Source organism: Pinus tabuliformis, chromosome 2_2 (genome assembly GCF_031772625.1).
Source record: "Pinus tabuliformis cultivar Carrire ecotype Pingquan chromosome 2_2, CPIR1, whole genome shotgun sequence".
In the NCBI taxonomy this organism is placed as follows: domain Eukaryota; kingdom Viridiplantae; phylum Streptophyta; class Pinopsida; order Pinales; family Pinaceae; genus Pinus; species Pinus tabuliformis.
The window spans coordinates 507,280,567-507,302,400 of NC_142300.1; positions in this window are offsets into that span (position 1 = coordinate 507,280,567).

Consider the following 21,834-nt stretch of genomic DNA (forward strand, 5'->3'; position numbering starts at 1 on the left):
AGTGCCCTCAAGCTATGTTTTCTGAGGCCTCAACTCTATGTAAAAATATTTTTCTTTACAGTTAATAGAATTTAGTATTTGCAGAGAAAAAAAAAAAACATTAAAGTATTTTTTTTCAAGTATTAATTTAAGGTTAGATATTAATAATAAAAAAATTGATTTTATTAAAAGAGAAAAAGAAATAAATCTAAGAGATAATCTTAAAAATTATTATATTTAATATGTTATGAGATTAATGATTAATATTTTCCAAATTAAATAATAGTGGTACTAATATATCCCAATTTCGGGATGGCGATTTCGAATTCGGAGCTCCCGCGCTGTTGGGTTTGTCCTCTCTATGCCCCCCTGGGCTCCCCTCCGCCTTCCAGTCTTCCTCAGGCCTCCTGCCCGACCCCAGCTCTGGGGCCCCTTCCTTCAGCCTTCGTTTTCACCCGCGGTCGACTGCGTGTTGGCTCTCCTTCGCAACCATGGCTGGGACTGATTCATCGTCCCCAGACTTGGAAGACTACGAGAAACTTTTCGCATCTCTTATCCCTGAGAATGCCTCAACAAGAATCCGCCCATCTGCATCTAAGTTCGTCAAGAAACTTGATGAAATCCCTGAAGTATCTCTTCCTCCCAGCCTCCCGAGGAAGGCCGCAATCACTTTAGCTGAGAGAGGCCTCGTTGGCCAGTTCACTGGCCTCTGGCCTTCGCCCAGAGCAGTCCAAAAATGGGTGGAACGTAACTGGAATGCGATAATACAAGGGAAAATAGCTATCAGATTCTGTGGAAGGGGCTTCTACACTTTTCTGTTCGAATCAAAAGAGGACAGGAACCTTATCTTTAGAAATGGCCCCTATTTCATGGATTCAAGAGGCCTCTACCTGAACAGATGGTCTCCCGACTTCGATCCGGAAATGGACATCCCAAATGCTGTCCCGGTTTGGGTCCGTCTACCCCACCTGCCTCTCCATTGCTGGGGAGATGAATCAGTAAAGGCTATTGGGAACGCGGTCGGCAAATACATTGACAGATGTGAACCAAAGGAGAATATGCATGCTTGTGCAAGGATCTGCGTAGAAGTCGATCTAGGGAAAGGCCTGCCGGAAGCCATCAAGATCAAAGTAGACCAATGGACACACATCCAACAACTAGACTATGAGCAACTACCTTTCAAATGTAAGGTATGTCACGAATATGGACATTTTGCAAATAGATGTAGCAAGTTAAAAATAAATGAGTCTAATGGAAATGCTGAAACCTCCGAAGGCTCTTGGGAGCAAGTAAAAAAGAAGAAATCAACCCCTTTGCAAGGTCCTAGTTCCAAGCCTCCTCCGGAAACCCTAAATGCCCCTCCTCCTCCCCCTTCCAGTTCAGCCCCACCCTTCCCCTCATCCTCCAACCCTTTTGAATCCCTTTCAGTCGAAGATCCCCTATCACCCCCTGCATCTCCCCGAGCCACTGCCCTCGCTGCCTCCGTCCTCTCCCCCTCCAACCATTGAGCGAATCCTCACCAGAAACAAATTGAAAGAAGCTAGCCTCTCTTCTGATCCTCCGAGAAAAGCAGGCAGGAAGTCGAACAAAGAAATTAGAGATGAAACAACAGCGAAAGAAATGGCCACTGGAACTCAGCAACCGATGGACACATACCTGGACAAACAAAAAGGAAGTGGGGAAAAGACAAAGGAGAGGAGCGGGGCTCACCCAAAAATCAGTAAATGATGATATTGGTCTCTTGGAATTGCAGGGGGTTGGGCTCCTCCCTAAAATCAAATGCAGTCTGGGATCTAATCAATCAAGAGCAGCCAGACCTCTTCCTCATCCAGGAGACCAAAATATCTGAACAAGACTTCCAGAATCATATCAAAAGATACAAAAGTTTCACAGGTATAGCAATAGATGCAGCAGGTGCCTCAGGAGGCATAGGAACTCTTTGGAACAAGAACAAATGGGACCTCACCAACCAAAATTCTTGCAATTGGTGGGTAAGAACAGACCTTAAAAATAGAGTCTCAAAAGAAGATTACACTATCTACAACATCTACGCCCCGAACCACTACAGGGATAAAGCTCTTTGCTGGGACTCAATAAACTCAGATTTGCAGTCCGCTCAAGATAGGAACATTTTTTTGGGTGGAGATCTGAATCTAATAAGGAACATTGAAGAAAAACTAGGTGGGAACTTCCTCGCTGACCCTTCAAGAGACTCTCTGGAAGCGATAATTCAAACCCACAACCTTATTGATATTCCCCCTTATAATGGGAAATTTACATGGAGCAACAAGAGAGCTGGCATCCACAACATTAAAGAGAGACTAGACAGAATCCTAGTTCATGAAAGAATTGTCTCAGGCTTCTCCTCAGTCAAAAACAAAATTGTCCATGCCTCTGCCTCAGACCATAAGCCCGTGGTCCTGATCCTTGACAAGGGAAGAAATCTGGGGCCTCTCCCCTTCAAATACAACAAATCCTGGGACTCTAAGGATGACTTTCGTAAACTTATCAAAGATCAGTGGGCGAAGGAAGTCATTGGTTCGCCCCACTACATTTGGGAAACAAAATTAAAGTCCTTAAGAACAGTCATAAAACAGTGGGCAAGAGCAAACACAGCAATGGAAAACAAAAAAAGATCAGATCTTCATAGGCAGATGGAACAGTGGAACCAGGAGAAAGAGAATAAACAATCCACAAAGGAAGACCAAACCCAGGAAAATGAAATGTACAGGGAACTTTACAGGCAAAATAGAGTGGAGGAAGAAGAACAACGACAGAAATCAAGGTGTCTCTGGCTCAGAGCTGGAGATAAAAACACCTCCTTCTTTCACAATAACATAAAGATCAGACGTGCCGGAAACCAAATCGACAAAATCGTGGCAGAGGGGAAAGAGATCAGCGATCAAGAGGGAATCAAAGAGGCAGCGCACAGACATTTCAAATCATTATTATCAGCAGTCCCTCAGACTTCGAACAACACGGATTTCCTCAGACCAGTCGAGAGCAAAATTTCTGATCTGCAAAACAGAGAATTGGACCAGGATGTCTCAGAAGAGGAGATCAGGTTGGCGACCTTCAGCATGCAGCCGGACAAGGCTCCGGGACCCGACGGTTTCACTGTCACCTTCTACAAGAATCATTGGGACACTATAAAAAATACTATGTCAGGATGGTAAAACATGTTTTTAAAAAATACAAGATGGGGGAAAACACTAAATCCTCCCACCTTGCTCTCATCCCCAAGGACCTCAATCCCCTCTCCTTTGACCGTTTTAGACCTATTTCTCTATGCAACGTCTCTTACAAGATAGTCACTAAAATCCTGGCCAACAGGCTTAAAAAGCTCCTTCCCTATCTTATATCAGAGAATCAAGGCGGATTTGTCCCTCACAGACAAATTACAGACAACGTCATTTTGATACAAGAAGCAATTCACAGTAGCATCAACAGGAAAGAAAGAGGCATGATCATTAAATTGGACATGGCAAATGCCTTCGACAGGGTTGACCATCACTTCCTAACAGACGTCCTCAGAAGATTCGGGATCTGCAACAAATTCATAAGCATCATCATGGAGTGCATCTCTAACCCTTTGACTGCCCCCCTCATCAATGGCAGACCCAACAGCTACTTCAGAAGCTCTAGGGGACTGAGGCAAGGCTGCCCCCTCTCTCCCTTCTTATATATCATAATGGTTGAAACCTTGAGCATCCACTTGGAAAAACTTCGCAAGCAAAAGGAGATCACAGGGATTAGTATAGAGAGAGGGATCAAAGAAATCAATCATTCACTCTTTGCGGATGACACCCTTCTAATTGGGGGAGCCTCAAGCTTAATGGCAAAAAGATTCAAGAAAACTCTGGACTCATTCCTGGCAGCTTCAGGGGGAATGCTAAACAATAAAAAATGTAAGATATACACTTGGAATGTTCCTCTCCAAATCATGCAAAGAATCTCCTTGATTCTGGACATCCCAGTGCAAAGGAATTGGAGCCACTTCTCATATTTGGGTCTGCCCTTAGCAAAAGAAATAGTCAAGTCTGAAATTTGGGTAAAGCACATAGAAAAAATGAGAGGACTTCTCCAAAGCTGGGGGCTGTCCTGGCTAAATTTGGCTGGCAGAACTACCCTCATTAAGGCTATCCTCTCCGCCCTTCCCATTTATCAATATGCAGTAACCTTGGCACCCGCCAGCGCCCACAAGCACATGGAATTAATTATGAGAAGTTTCCTCTGGCAGGGAGGGAAGCAAGATTCGAAAAAATTCAGCCTTGTCAGATGGGACCAAGTTATCCTCCCCTTCGAAAAAGGGGGCCTAGCCATCAAAATTCCAAGTCTCTCTAACAAAGCTATGGGATTCAAACTGATCTGGAGAATGCTCATAGGAAAAGGCTCCTGGTGGGTGGAGGTTATGAAAAGAAAATATCTCAACGGGCCGAATTCTAACGTCCTCTCTGAAGCAATCGTAGAAAGACCTTGCACACCAGTCTGGAAACTCATCAAAAAAGTTCTCCCTCAATTCAGAAACCACATCTCAAAATCGCCTGGCAATGGAAAAGAAATAAATATTTGGACAGACAGAATCATGGGAGTAAAGCCAAGAAATCTACTTCAGCAGTTCAGCACCCTGCAAACTTGGATGGAAGCAAAAAATTTGAACTCTCTTTATGACATCTCCCTATGGGATCATAATAGTTGGCTTGATTGGAAGGACCTCCCTCTTCCAAATAACCTCAGGGACCAATGGGCAGACCTTAAGATCTCTCTCTCAGGATCAGCTCCCATAAACAAAGCGGCTTGCGACAGGTTCATATGGGACCCTAGCGGAGGAAACTTCACAGTTAAAGATGGGTACAAACTTCTTCAGGCAAGCTCCGCTACAGGTAATTGGAATCTCTGTACAGCAGTGTGGAAATCAGAATGCCTTCCAAAGATCAAGTTCTTTAACTGGACTCTTCTCAAAGGCAAGATCCTCACAGCCGAGAATCTTAAAAAAAGAGGCATACTTGGTCCCTCAATCTGCTGCCTTTGCCGTGCTGAGGAGGAAAGCAGTCATCACCTCTTTTTAGATTGCCCTTATGCCCAAAGCTGCTGGAATCAGCTTATCAGTCCATTGAAAATAAGAGAGACCTTCGATCAGCTTCCCACTTTACACAAAAACTGGGAGAAATGCTACCCTTATCCTAAGAAAAACAAGGCCATCATCATTCGCTTGTGGAAATGCATTCCCTCAACACTCAGCTGGCAAATCTGGCTCACCAGGAACAATTGTATCTTCAACAACCAGAAGCCAAACCCAGTGCGCACCTTGGCAAAAACTATGGCCCTTGTCTCTGATATAATAAGCGCCAACTCTGTCTCCCAACCAGATCGATCCAGCTGGCAAAAAGATGAGGATGACTGGTTCAATAAATTCTGCCTAAGTTATGACAAAAACAAGCAACCCCCCTTCAAAGCAGACAAGAGAAGGAACAATTGGAAACTTCGGGGCACCAAGGAAGACATAAATCAATGGATTCTAGCACAAAAGCGAACCACTCTTCAGTTTGATGGAGCCTCAAAAAACAATCCGGGGAAAGCAGGGGCAGGGGGAATTATAAAGGATCAGCATGGCAAAACTCTCATAACCTACGAATGGGGCCTGGGTCAAATGTCAAATAACATGGCCGAGGCTTACAGCCTCCTCTTAGGCACAAGCATTCTGAAGCAGATGCAAGTTCAGAACCCAATCATCCTGGGAGATTCGGCAATTGTAATTGCTGCTCTGGCTACAGGGGGAGAATTCAAAAAAACGGCTCTCAGCAATATCAAACTAAGGATCATGAACAACATCAGTCATATGGGGGATACCACCTTTAAACACGTCCTGAGGGATAATAACACTGAAGCTGACTCATTCGCCAACAGGGCAACCAATAGATCCATTGGACAGGTTAGAGAAAATGACATTACTTATGATAAGCCAATCCCGTAACTTGATCCACCATACTGCAATCTCTCTGAATATCGGTCACCTCAGCAATCATATTATCCTGCCCGCTCTTTCTCCCAAGTTTGACAAGCCGCCCGCAGTCTTCACCCCTTTTGACACCGGCACCCTCCTCATCCTGAAGGCTGCAAAAGAAATCCCTGCTGCCAAAATGAACAGGTACGGGCCCAAGCTAACTCAGAGTCCCCGTGACATCTCCAAGCAGAAGTTAGGCGTATGTCTCATCAAAATCTTCACCGACTGCATAAAAAATCCAAGGCATGATCACAAGACCAGCAAAATCCTTGCGTATCACTCAACAGACTTGGACAATCAGTCTCTCGACCTGCTTTATATTCTCCAGGGATCCTCATTCCTCACTCAGCTCAGAGCTTCAGCTCCTCAATTCCAAAAGCGCAAAGGTTCGACTCATTTCAGAAAGTTCCCGGTGCTCCTCAGTTTCAGATGGTGCCCTGCGACTAGCTTCAACAGGAAGTTGTCTCCATCCGATTCCAGTGGTAATCGTCGTGTTTTTAGTGTCTTTTTATGCTTTCATGCTAACTGTAGCTCTGTTTGCTTGACCCAGCGCCCTCTTCCTCCAGCGTTCTCCTCCTCCCCGGTCTCATCCTCCCCTCTGTTCTATCCTATTCTTCCCTTCTTTCTCCTCGCTGCCAGCGGCCTCTCACAGCCCCGCGTTCACTACTAGTCCTCCCCTTCATCCCCTACCCTCCTCCCCTCTCCCTTCTGCTCCATCTCCTTCAAGCTCCCTCCAAGAGAGGTTCAGAAATGGCCGAGAATCCAGCAGACCGCGAACCAGCTGAGAACCCCCTGGAGCGAGTAATCACCAACAGTAGCTGCACTTTGTGTAAAGCACACTGTTTCATGATCGCCAGATTTGTAAAACACTTCAACGACCTTAAGGAGGAATTCCAAGCTGACAGTAAATCAAAAAGAAAAAAGCTGGAGAAACAGAAAGCGGAGATCGAAGGTCTCAAAGAAAAATGCAACCATATGGAAGAAGCTATTGCTCACATAAAAGCAATGACTCAAAGCATGCAAGCAGAGGCCTCGACAAAGGTCAGCGAAAAAAAGGAGCCTCAGCCCGATGATTCTGTCAACCAGCAACTGTAACTTGCTCTATGTCTTGTAAATTTTGCTTTCTAGTAGGCTTGTTTGTACGGCAATATAGCCGTTATCTTTTTCAAATCGCATTTCACAAGTCCACTGACAAGGATCAAGGGTCTGCGTACCCATTTTGGATCCTCCCCTCACTGTTCTTTTCATCTTATGTAACAGGATTTGTTCCTTGAAGTTTTATAATACATCAGTAAACGACCATGTTAAAAAAAAAAAATTCCAAATTAAAAAACAATATAAATATAAGTGTCTCTTTCTTATTTTAAATAACTCATTGAATTGTAACGTTAAGGTATTTTGTTTCAAGTATTAATTTAATGTTAGATATTAATAAAGTTTGTTCGATTTTATTAAAAAGGAAATTGAAAATAAATCTAAGAGATAATCTTAAAAATTATTATATTTAAGTTTTATTTATTTAAAAATTTGAAAAGTGTTTTCAAATTGTTTTTAATCAATAATATTATAGTTTTTATGTACATTAATAGTGTAAAGACTGATTAAACTTATTTTTTATTGATGAAGTGTAGTGTGTTTCATTTTTTGTAATTGATTTCATAGAGTAAAATAAACTTTAAGAAATTGAAAGTTATTTTATCATTGAAAATGTGTTATGGAATTAGACATTTTGAATAGCTCAAGAGTAATAACCTGCAACCCTGACATTTTTACAACTAATATAGCGTCACATGTTCAAATACTTATTCTCCTAATATAATATTTTCTATTATAATTTGTTAAAAAAAAAAGATTAACAATATTTATATATAAAAAATTATTAACAAATTATATATGTTATGGATGTCAAATAAATTGAATGGCCAATAAACACTAGTAATTAGCAATCCATAAGAACCATCAAAACACTTATTACATGATACATCTCATATGAAGAAAAAAGTCAAAATAAATAAATAAATAAATAATTAAATTATAACTTTATCTTAAATTAGGATCATTATTACTTGTAAAAAAAAATGATATATAAGATAAACATTCATAGATTTAAACAAACATAGAAGAAAATTTAATTTATAAATTATATGTGTTAAAAAAAAATAACTGCTATTATAAATCTCAAAAATTAATTTGTTTAAATGACTATGTACGTTAATTTGTATAAACAATTATGAATATTATATTCTGAAATATTTTATGGAAAGTAAATTCTTACGATCTATCTAATAATTATTAATAATTAAATTAATTTTTTTTTTATATATATATAATTTAAATATAAAATTAAAAAAATATTATTCACATTTTAGTTGTGTTTTTAAAATTTATAAAAATGATATTCACATTCGAATTGTGTTTCTAGATTCTTATCTACTTAACGTCAAACAATTGACTTAGATGTAAAATAATTGGCTGCTAGCATGGCCTGACCAAATCAGGGAACCGCTGTTCTTAAGATTTCCATTAAACCTGGGAGTTATTTACAAAACAAAATTCTGATTTGACCAAAACAGGCAAACACTGTAATCAAGATTACCATTGAACAGCTGACCGATTGATGCTACACCGACCAACACGGGCGGTGGCGACGGGACTGTAACGTAGATTTGACAAATTCAACGAGCTTCTCAATGGACCGAATGAAGAAAACACTGTTATTAAGATTAGCATTGAACAAGTGTTCTAATGATAATATGGGCAGTGGCCTCGGTACTGTGTACTGTAAAATAGATTTGACAAATTCAAAGACTTTCTCCGTTGAAGAAAAGAAGGAAACTCTGTTATTAAGATTACCGTTGATGAACTGAGTGGTTTATTTAAAAGGCCCTGAGGTAAACCTTTGAAATATTCGGGGAAGAGAGACCCGGCTCCAGTTGCTGCAACTTATTGGTTGAAGACCCTAGCAGTCCCCTTTTGGTGGGAACACCTGCATCAACAACAACAGCAACATCAAATTATTAAAGCTGAAAATTAACAGGACTGAGTAAGATGAGTGACTCAATCCTCTGAAACCCCCCCGCAATCTAGTAAAATAACGAACAGAATTTTTTCATGTCATCCGCCCACGACCAGGGTTGTTTGGACCGTCCTATCATAAGCCAACCTTCGCTCTTTTATTCTATTTCATCTATTTCATTGTGCTCGTTGTATTGTCTTCGAGAAAAGAGTTCTTGCATGGCAAATTTGTAAATGAAACCTGATAAATTTATCTAACTCGATATATTTTACAAAAAATTATGTTGTTTTCCTTATTTGCAGATTGTCAAACACCATTCTGCAATATGTTAGAAGAATTTCTAATTTAAAATTTTACTTTTATGCCGACTAAATATTTATTATACATGTGTGTGCGGGGAATAACATAATATTTTATGTAGTATTTATTTTAATAAAATATAAAATAATTAATATAAATATTTCTTAATTTTAAATTTATAAAATTGAAAAGGTGATGGTGTTATTATTTAAAAGCCAAAAAACGCTGGAGGGGTCGAGATCAAAAAAAACTAAGAAACCAAAAGACCCAACCAATCCAATTTACAAAATCCAACTTTTCTTCCACTCCTTAGCTAAGATTCTAAACCCAAATCAATTTCATAATTCACAATATATTTGAGATATCAAACAAATATTACTATTAATACGTCTAAAGTTTATCTTTACTTGTTGAACTAAAATATGTCTAGAGATACCTTTACTTACTAGACTACCAAACAAGATTAAAAAACATATGAACAAAGAAATATGCACGACAAAGTGCTTAATTCCTAGAAAGAAATTCCCATAACCAAGACTTTTACTTGATGTCAATGTAAATTCCATCCTCCACCTACATGCATCCTTTAAAGAGAGATAATTATAATACTAAGTTATGAACAAGTGCAAAAAGGTATAGATAATTATAATACTAAAGATAACACCACTTACCCAATAAAATGAAATTTGAGTTTCTTTTCCCTTCCTAAAACCCTATGATATGTCAACTTTCCATGTTTATATTATATGTCATCCTAATCAAGAATATAATGGCATGATAGATGTGACCCTCCCTTATACACACAATCATTAATTTTACATGTTGCCAACCCTCCAAGCATTGTCCCTCATTCACAATTGACGCACAATCATACCAAGGATCCCAACATGTGAATTTATTGAATATGATTATACATCCATGTATGACCTCATAGTTTCAATGAGACAAAATTTGACATGCTCTGCTTCTGCAAGATTGTGTGAAAGGACAAGACATATTCCACACACTATGGGAGCATGAGCCCCCAACTTTCCATATACACTAACAACTAGGGGAGCAACCTTGAAGGCTTTGAAACTCCTAAAATGTTAATAATTGTGGCTACATGACTAATGTTCCTCGTATGCCATTTCACACCATTTTTCTAATTCTTTTTTAATGAAGAGGTTAACGTTATTTGGATTATAGGATGGGTCTGAATTGCTCACTAACATTAATCCTAATTAATCCTTCTGGTAACTATGTACTTGAGATAATCAAACAATTAGCTAATTGATTGTTTTGTCACATGAGCTATCATTAGGTCTTGAAGAAGGGCCTAAACCTCATAGTAATTATTAGAGGGAATTCCTAATCCCCCACAAAAACTCTAGTGTAATTTTTTCATCAAAATAAGCTAAAAAATCATAAAACTAGTTATTTTATATTTTCAAATAAGATAGTTAAAATATATTCACATTTGAAGATTTTAGCACTATATGGCACCAATTATTCTTTACTATCATTATTTGGTAAAACAAAAATATAGAAGTTTATAAAAAAAATCATTTTAAACTTTTGAATAAAATTACTTAAGTGTAATTCTCTTTGAAGCTTTTGAGATAAACTTCTACCATCTACCTTGAATCTCTAGAATATGATTAATAAATGTTTTCACATGTAATAAAATCAAAATGATTTGTTATTTTAAAAAAAAATTAAAAATTTACAACTTATTTTTAGCATCAAAGCTTACAAAAACTCATATTAACTTCAAAACTACCATGCATTTCAACTAATCAAATCTCTAAAAATATAAATCCACATTAAGTACAAAATTTAAGAAAACATTTTCAACTGACAATGAGTTAAAAATATATCTATACTAATATTGAGTAAATTTAAAATCATAACTTAATTTTACAAAACAAATTATTCCTTTTAATATAATGTATAAATAAATATTTGTGGGTAATAATAAAATCTAAATTATATATATATATATATATATATAAACACATGAGATTAATAAATTTGCTACCATCATATTTACTTAAAGAACTAAAACTTCATCACTTTTTATAGAAGTGAAAAACTTCATCACTTTTTATATAAGCGGGTATTTCACTGCTAATCTAGTCATATTTGCCAACAATATTTCCACCAAAGTGTTTAACTTTTAATCCCTCCAACGATACAAGAGAGGCCAGGTCCCAGTTTCTAGTCGCCATTCTCCTCCCCACATGCTGCACTTATAATAAACAAAAACATTTGCTGCACTTATAATAAACAAAAACACTTAAAACTTCTCAGAGATTTTCAAAAATAAAAACATTTAAAATTTCTCAGAGATTATCAAATTAACCATCCAGCAAGGATCATGGTATAAATACTTGAATTTATATGTTGCATGCGGAGAGCATGTTGCGTTTGAATCTCCTCCCTCTGTAGTTCCAACCTGCCACCATAGACGTGCTAGGCCGACTTCTTCCGCAGATTGTTGCTGCGGCGCTAGTCAATAATAACATGAAGAGCGGAGCCGCAAATCTGCCCTCGCCTTCATCGGAGGATCAGGTGGACGGAAAGTTGCCATCACAGAAGAAGCGGTTCAAGAAATACGTAGATTATCTCGATGTCTATGGCGAGTTATATGGTGCGAATTTGACAGTGATCACACGAGCAATGCGAGTTATAACGACAGTAAATGCGGATTGTCAAGCTCGGATGTGCGAGTTGAGGGCAGGATAGGCAGGCCATTACGCTGATAGGCGAGGTTTCTCCGTTTATGCGAGATATGTGCCTTTTAATGCGAGTGATGGCAAACAGATATGAGAGCAAAAACGGCCGAAAATGTAGAAATCTCCATTGTTATGCGAGCTATTGGGGTGGATACGCGTATTAACATCGACGGTCACGCGATATATCAGTTGATACGCTAATTATCAAATGATACCTGCTTTATCAGCCAATACGTGAAATATCACCGCGAGTTATGCGAATTATTACAAGATACACGGATTATCACTGAGGATATGCAGATCATTATTCTCATATGCGAGTTATCTCGGGTTTTACCGACATCAATTTAGATATATTTAAATTGAGAACGTTCTGATTTATACCCAAGATCGATTCTCATCTCGTTCTGGTTCCCCCCAAATCATTTTGCGAAATTGTTGAAGCGCCACATACCAGGAGATCGACCCATTCCGGGCTTTAAAAAGCAATGGCGAGTGTTCGTTTGACCTGTAGCCAAATAACAACAGCATCCTTCACAATTACCGTAAGTGCCATCATGATATTCTCTCCGATGATTTCGAGATCAATGGTGGGTAAAATTCCTCCATGCGAATAAGGAATTTACATGAAATTGGTATGGAGGGGGAGCAACTCCTTTGTGATCACTGGTATAGTCCAAAATATTATGGCAAAAAATCCGAGAAGAGCCCTTCCAGACTCCAAGGTATATTAAGGATTGAAGGCAGTAAGATTTTAAAATAATAAATGAAAGCAGTAACGCTCTTCAAACTTTTTATTTTAAGATATTAAAATAAAATTACCAAGTGTAATGGTATTTAAAACGTTTTGGAATCAAATTCCACTCATGCATCCTTAAACGATGAAATAAGATTAGGAAATCTTAGGCCACGTTGACAATAATCGTTTTCGAAATCTTTTGATAAATTGAAATATATTTCACTTCTAAAAACATATTTCAACAACGATGTAGTATTTATATTTTAATATAATTAATTTGTCCCTACTTTTAAAACCAGTTATTTTAAAAAAATTATATAAAATCCTTGAAATTTTCAAATAAAGTTAATAGATTTCAATCGTATTTATGACCTTTCTTAATAGGTATAATATATTTTAATTAATAAATAATTTTAAAAATTATTAATTTGAAAAACTAAATATAAATTTTATAAATTTAGGAATCTTTTAATAAAATTAAATATTTAATAATATTATATTAAATAAAATTAAAGTTACTAAAATTTAGTATTTTTGGAATTTTTCAAATAAAATTATTGAAGTATAATTATGTTTAAAATAATATAAATAAATTCGAACATCATATTTGGTCAAAAGAAAATAGGGCTTTTAGTTCTTACAAGAAAAAATTACAAGGTAAAAACCTTTTAAAACTTTTGATATTTTTAGAATGATGGTTTTTTAGTTTTCACAAGAAAAAGTTACAATGTAAAACCTTTTAAAACTTGTTCTTTTGATATTTTTTTAAAACTTGTTCTTTTGATATTTTTAGAAAAAAGTTCTTGAGAACTATTATATTTACAATTTTTGGATAAACTTCAATTTATTTTTACTCAAAATTTTGAAGAAGGCTAGTATGGATCTATCTTAATCATAGATTTATCAAGTGCCTAAAGGAATCAAATCTTTGTTATGATGGATTTGTAATGATATTTGTGTAGTCTTAATATCCTATGGAGGACAAGGTATGTGACTACATAACTTAAACATATAATTCCAATGAATCTTTGTATAATTTTGCACAAAGACAACTTAAAAATATACCTGAAAATAAAATAAATAAATAATCTAGAGAATGTCTTACAATAAGATTTTTTTTAACAAAACATTTTCTTTTCATTTGCTCTGGTCACTAGTTAATGTGAGTCTCTAGTTAATGTGAGTCTATTGGCAGGTTTAGCATATGGCTTGAGTAGCTTGGCCTCACCCAAGGATCACACCCATCTTGGGCTACATCAACCGCTGGGAATTTTTCCATGGGGCTTTGAACTTGTGTCCTTTTCACCACAAAGTGTCTTAACAAAACAAGATGTCACCATCTATTATAGCCTTTGTGTGCGTGTATAGAGAAAGGGAAAAACCTGCAATGTATACTAAAATATTATTATTAATAATAATATCTTTTAAATAAAATATAATTTTTTTTGTCAACAATTGAATTAAGTGTACAACTTCCTTTTATGTAGCTCTTGTATTATAATAGTTGGTTTCATGGCCAAAACCATTTACATGCTTTTACACTTGTATTATAATGGTTGATTGGATGGCCAAAACCATTTACATGCTTTTGTGATTTCAAAGGCTTCAATATTCCAGTATATCTACATCATAATTTTCTTGCATGTGAAATATTTTTGGACTACAATTTTACATTGATATCCACCATTTATTCTTTGAAAAAATCCCAACATAATACATATTTACAATACATAAGGACATTGAAAAACCTTGGAGAACCCAAATTTTACAGCCATTACCAAATTCCCTTCCATGGCACATAATGTATATTCTCCACACGCATTATCTTCACAAGCCTCAGTCTACATTTTTATGCTTAACACCGAAATTACCAACTAACAGGATTAACAATTAAGCCTCCAAACGGAGCAACTTTTTATCTATTTTTATTGTAACCATTCACATCGTTTCTCTAGTAGTTGAAATATAGCTTCCATTTTTTCTCCTTTTAATGCCTTTAGAACAAATTTTTCGTTAACTGCTTCGAGTGATTCACATATTTCACCATAAAAAACTGCTCTAAGTAGCCATTCCTTCCCTTTCCATACTTCTCTTGCAGAACCACAAGACAACCAAAAAAAATGGTGATAATTGTGCTCAAATGGTTGGTGAAATGATCCAATTCACAACCTATTTATAACTAATCATGTTCCCCAACTTACTTTTAATTCGACACATACTTGTTAACCATGGACAAAGAATGTTGTAAACCCCCCTCCATGCAATGGACATGAGTACCACCTATGACATAAGTCAAGGTCTCCAGGATAATTTCTCCGCCTGTGACTAGTATTTCAAATAAATTAAATTCTCCACATTTCAAGGAATGGTCTACATGGACAACTAATTCATTTTCTAACAAATGAGTGAGTCTCTTGGAATAGGAGAGATAATCCTCTCTACTTGATTTGTTTCCAATATTCCTAACCTCAACATTGTCTTTTGATGGGAAATTTTATCATCATCTAGATGCCCATATGTGATGAAAAATGATTTTCTTAAATTTCTCTAGTTGCAAAGCAATTCTATTCAGTATTGGAAAATTAGAAGGGTCTTTTTCGGCCTTTATTTTATAAACTTGTCTTAAGACAAGCATTGGCTCTTCTAAAATCGTCATTTTCCTTATTTCTTTTATTGATGGGAAGATTTAGTCAAATATTCGACCTAGTTATTAGATGAAATTCTCAATCTTTAAGCATAACCAATCTCTAATTGTTCATCTCGGAAAAATTACCCCAACCACACCCGTTTCCCTTATTAAGATCACTTTTATTAAGAAGCACTTGATTTTTTTTTCAATTACTTCTTCTCTCTGAGGCTATTCAACAAAAAAATATTATTTTTTAATCCCTTTTTTTATAAATACATATACAAGAAGTATACATATTCTTCATACGTGAAAGTAATAATATAAGATTTCTTTCACATTGAATTACTTTATCACTTTGAAGTTGATATAAAATTATGTTAGTGAATATGGGTATCCAATTATTTTATTTATAGCTTAAAGTTATACTAAAATATTTTTCCCACTTTCCCTCCATACTAGTTGCAATATAAATGATAAACCAAGTGAGGATAGTCAAAATAAGATTATTAATGTTTTAAAATTCAAACAAAATTTTTATATTCATTTTTGTAATGTAGCCTACATTGTTTGCTTTATTTAGAGAATATTTTATTTTTATTTTAAAGGAGACAAATGTCGACTTGAAATTGAGCATGGAAATAATTACACATAACTCTCATACTAAACTATAAAATAGTTCTCTTGATAGAATTAATAAATTGAAAAATTTTAACTAAATTTAAAATTATTAGTTTTTAATTTTATAATAAAATAACTAAAATTAAATTATATTCAAAACAATTGAAATAAACTTGGCCAATACAATTATTTTTGGACACTTTTCAAATTAATTTGCAAATTATATATATATATATATATATATATAGATATATATATTTATTGTAATTTCTCAAAAAAAAAATTTTTTATTAAATTTGATATTTTTTAAGATTATTAGAATAAGATTAAAATGCTTTTGAACATTTTGAGTAACCTTTTTTCTTGAGAAGAACAAGATAGTTGTATTAATGAAAATTTTAGTTGAGGTGAAAAATTACATTATAAGTGGGGCTATTTCTATTAATTAATTTACAATTTTATTTTTCTAACAAATGCATACTATGTAAAAGATTTCAGTTCTTTAAGATCAAAGTTAATACTTTTATAAGTATATTTATGCCAACAAAAACGTTTGAAATTACATGGAATTTACAAACTAAGTTCCTTAGTATCTGTGCGAGGGATGGCATAACCAGGCCTAAATCACCTCATTTGAGGGGACAAACTTTCATTAAGATTGAGAAAAGTTTATGCTCCATTATTGATGATATTTATTGAGGAAAAGGGTTTCAATTATTTCTTGTTGATAGTAGAATGAAGATATTCTAATTATGGATGAAGACTAGAGAGCTCAAGACTAGAGAGCTCACACTTGTTTATGCACATCAAGGTTTGGTTTCCAACAAACAAACCCATAGTTGTGTTTATACTAGAGACCATTTTCTTATTTCATAGCTACATGGAGATAATTTATTCTTAAATATATATAATTTGCACCATTATCTACTTATATTCCTCATTCAATAACCTTTGCATGGTTCCATGTATCCACTTATTCACTCTATATCATCTAATTAGATTGAGTGTGAAAATGAGAGATTATATACTCCAAATATAATCTCTAGCCAATATTTTAGTGTGTCCTTGTGTATTTTATGTTTCTAATCACTCAGAGCATTTCATGTTAGTGATTGTCCCAGGGTGATGGTCATTAATGGTAATAATTTCTTCAGTGTTGTAGTTCCTAGAGCAAGATCGACAAAGTACACACCACGGTATTTCTTCCTAGAGGGTTGAAAGACCTCAAGATTAAACAAGGTCTTGTAGTTTGACTAATGAGAAGTCAAGGGTGGTCCTTGATTTTCTATGAGTCACCCCCCAATCAAAGCATCAAGGATGAGAGGTTGTGATGCTTGAGTAAATAACCATGAACACTCCCAATTCTCCTAGGCATGACTTAGACTAACCAGATTTGAATACTGAATACATACCCATATGTGAAGAGAAGGAGAAAATTCCAAAAATAGATGTCAAACATAACATCGCTTACCCCACAAAGAGAAAATTAAGTGTCTCTTCTTTGCCTCAAACCCTATGAGATGTCAACTCTCCCTTCTTCCTATATTGTTTGTCATATTGATCAAGAATACACTGGTAAGATGGAAGTGACACTCCCTTATACTAACAATTAGGTTTACTGTATTGTAACAACTGAGATCTTTGTTTGTAACTTACATGTGCACAATAAATAGATACACAATTTTAAAAGTATATCTATATTAGGTTGTATTTTTACCATTATATGCCATGTTTAAATTTTTTTGGCCCTTTGAGTCCAAAGCACTCTTGTCCATAGAGAGAAAAATGTAAAGCACAACATTAGACACCAAAAAAACTAACTCACAAAAAAATTGATCTATGCGCTCTATTTCGTGAGGATTGAATTGGAAATGTGGCAAAGAGCTCATAATTATAGACAGTAGGATTTTTTAAACTAACGATATGCCCACTACAAGATTTCCACAATGCACCAAGTATCATATTTGATAAAGAAAATAAAATTAGATGTAAACTCCAAGTTGAATAATCCATGTAGAGTTTGAATGTAAATGTACATTAAGATAGATACATAATATTTAATAAGTTGTAACAAGGTATTTCATAGATAGTCTCATCAAATGAAATAGTCACATTTTCCAACAACATTTCAACTAAAGTGTTTGAATTGTTTAATCCTTGCAATGATAAAAGAGAGGCCAAGGCACAATATTGTCTATTAGACAAGCAATGGGAAAAATTGCTAGTTCCCATTCTCCTTCCCCACATAAATTATGCTACACTCGTAATAAACACAAACATTTAAAATTTCTTAGAGATTCACAAATCAACCATCCATCAAGCATCATAACCATGATGATTTTTCAATGTTAGTTTCTAGTCAAAGAGGAAAGAACATAAGGGCATCAACACCAATTTTATGTGTTTCCTGTGTTGGACGCATGGTGTTGCCATTGATGTCAGCCTAGGATGTCTTCCTAAGGAGTCAATCATGGAGTTAATTTTGTTTTCATTTATGTAAAAAAATAGACAAAAAAATATAAATAAATAAAAGAAAAGAAAAACAAAACAAAACAATAAAAGTCCCTCATTTACTAAAGGAGGTGATTGATTAAACTTGAAATTTTTTCTCATTTATTGTAGAAGGTGACTGATTAAGTTTGAAAACATCTTTCTCATTTATTGAAGAAGGTCATTTATTAATGTGGAAAAGGTATCTTATTTGTTGAAGAAGGTGATTAGTTTAGTTTGAAAATATCTCTCATTCAATGAAGATGATGGTGGATCGAGTTAAGGAGGAAATTATATGAGCTGGACCAAATTATTTTAATCACTCCAAAGAATTATTTATAGGAGAAAGATATTTGAAAGTGAGTTGGTTCCTTTGATAAGGAGAGATATTGTGGAGCATTGAGAACCAATAGTTAAGGAGTGATATAGCCATGGTAGATTGCTGAAGGAAATTGATTTTATTTCAGAGTTTTGTGTGCACACTTCAAAAAATGTTTTATTAAGGAATTTGATTAAGGAGATTGTTCCTATAGTGGAGATTGTATATTAGCATGTTTTCTATGACACATTTGTATTTCTAACATCATGTATGCAGGGAATCATAGTCAGGAAGATTTTGTTTTCTTATTGCAAAAAATTTATATGGCTATAACATTGCAGTTTATATCTTGTATGTTTGTTATGGTTGAGACATGGATGATTTTTCTGATCATATTTTTTTATGTTGATGATGGATTTTTGTTGAAAGTATATATGTTAGGGGTTTTATTGTATTTGATTTTATTCCATCATGTGTTTTTCTTATGCAAAATACATTTGTATTGCAAATGTCATTTTTGCCAAGATTCTTGAGTATTTGATTGTATCGCAGAGAGATATTGTGTTCGAAGAGATTGTATTTAGTTTGAGCACATGCATATTGTGAGTCTAGTATGAAAATGGATGAGATGTGGCTCACTAATGTTTGATGTCAGAGAATAGTGGATCTAGTTTGAAAATTGTGAAATGTGGTTCGTAGAGGAGTTTGAAGGTTGGGTCATTTAGTGAAGCAAGTAGAGGCTTGTTGTGATAGGGTGTAGTGGCATCCTTCAGGTAGAGGAATGAGAACTTAGGAATGGTGGCTTCCATCAAATATTTCCTAGAAGGACTTGGGTGTTGGGGATCTAGTAGGTGGTGTCCTACAATGTCATGGATGTGGTGGCTTTTAGTAGGTGATGGCAGACAGAGTTCATACATGTAGTGGCTAGAGCGATTTGTGGCTCACAGGATTGTCAAGTTTTGGACTAAACACTGGTGGTCGCCAGTAACTATATGTAAACTAATATTTTTATGATATTAATATAACCAAAAGAAGGCATAATTAGTGGTGGTTTTTCCCAATTGGGTTTTATACATTAAATTTTGTGTCCCTTTTGTATGATGGATTTTATGTTTTGATCATTCATGATCGCACGGTTTATATGTTTATGTCTTTTTGATGTTATATGCTCATTTGTATTGTTGCACATATGTTTCACATTCTTATGGTGTTTGTTGGCGTAATGTTATGTTAATCGATGAATGATGTATTAATGTGAAATGGAAGTAAAAAAGAGCTTAAAAGTGATTCATTTCTACACTATTCATTCACTACACCCCTCTCAATAGTGTCAACTTTCCAATGAGTGATATTAGAGTGAGGGACCTTGGTTGTAGCTAAATTCTAGAAAGTCGATCAGGGGAGTGTTGTTAAAAGAATTTGAATTTTTTTTAGAATGAAGCCTCGACAAGTATTTTTGCTCACTACTGAAAGTTTCAAGGTATGGCATGAAAATGTTAAATCTCAATTGTTAGCTCATGGATATAAAACTTGGAAGCTAGTATGTAAAGGATGTGGCAAGGATCCACTTTCACCTAAAGTGATGTAGTAGAATGATCAAGGGAGATTCTTTATTTATGAGTGTCTCGATAATCCAAAATTGGAGAAATTAGTAGATCTGAAATATGCTAAGGATATTTAGGAAAGACTGGAAGAGTTTTTTGGAGGTGATAGTAAAAGTAATGGATAACGAAAAGGTCAAAAAGAAAAGTAAGAAGAAAATAAAGAAGAAGGACCCCTAGAAGAAATATTCTCAAGTAGAAGAGTCTCATTCCCCTTTTGTGAATAGTTCAATAGATTATGAGAAGAGATCATAAAGGGAAGAACCGAGTGTGCTCCAATGCAATAGATCTAAAAGTATAATTTTAGATGAATTATTTTTGAGTTATGATGTAGATAGATTTGAAGTTAGTTTTGTTGATTCAGACACTCATGTTGACGAATGTGATAAATTGATACTTCTTCAAGTTGAATATGACTCAACTATCGATGAAATAGAGAAATTATTTGTTGAAGTTAGTAGACTGACAATTGCATGTCGAGACCATGATAATTTGACATATGTTTTTGATGAAAAATAAAATGAGCTTTAATGAGGGGTTCTTATCATGAAGATTCAACTTCAAGAAGCCAAAATTATTGTGGATGTTATGGCTAGTCAAAAAAAGAGAGTCTCATTGAATAGCTTGAAGGTGAAATTATCAAGTTGAGAAAGAAACTTGAAGAAAAGGACAACTAATTGAAGCAAGAAATGAGTACAAAGGCCTTAGACAATTTTTTTGAGAGATAAGGCTCTACCATTATTAGATCTAGTATTGGTTTTAAAAAGGGAGAGTCCAACTCATATGCAGGTAGGAACAACAATACAGAACCAAAAAGGCATGTAGAAAACAATAGCAAAAACAAGAGTAGAAAAGGAGGAATGAAGTAGAAGACCCAAAAATAGCCAATAAGAAAATCTTAAGGAGCATATACCATTAGAATACTACTCGCTCTTGGGTTTAAATAAAACCACATTGTCCCTTTGACAGATGAGGTAGATTGTTTTTCCTATCAAAATTATGGACATGTGGTAGTGAACTGCAGGCACATTGCAGAGGCATAGATTTTAGATCTAATCAATAGTTTGGTAAGCCAAGAAGATCACCCATCAAGTATACTTATACATTTAATTGTTTTTGTTTCTCATGTAACCCATTTGGGAACAAGGCGATTGATTGCATATTTAGCCCATGTAGAAGAGGCATGTCTTATGTGAGGTGTAGAAATTCCGTGTAGATTCAAACTGCTAATTATAATTTATTAAAACAATAGACATGAATCTACTCTACTCATCAGCAGAAACAATTAAAAAATCATGAAATCCCAAAGCATACAAGAGAAAGAATTCAATCAACACATTACACAATGATTTCCTCAGGAAAGCCACAGCTAAAAACCTGTTATCTATACATTGCGTTAGTCAGAAAATATGAGAAGATTAC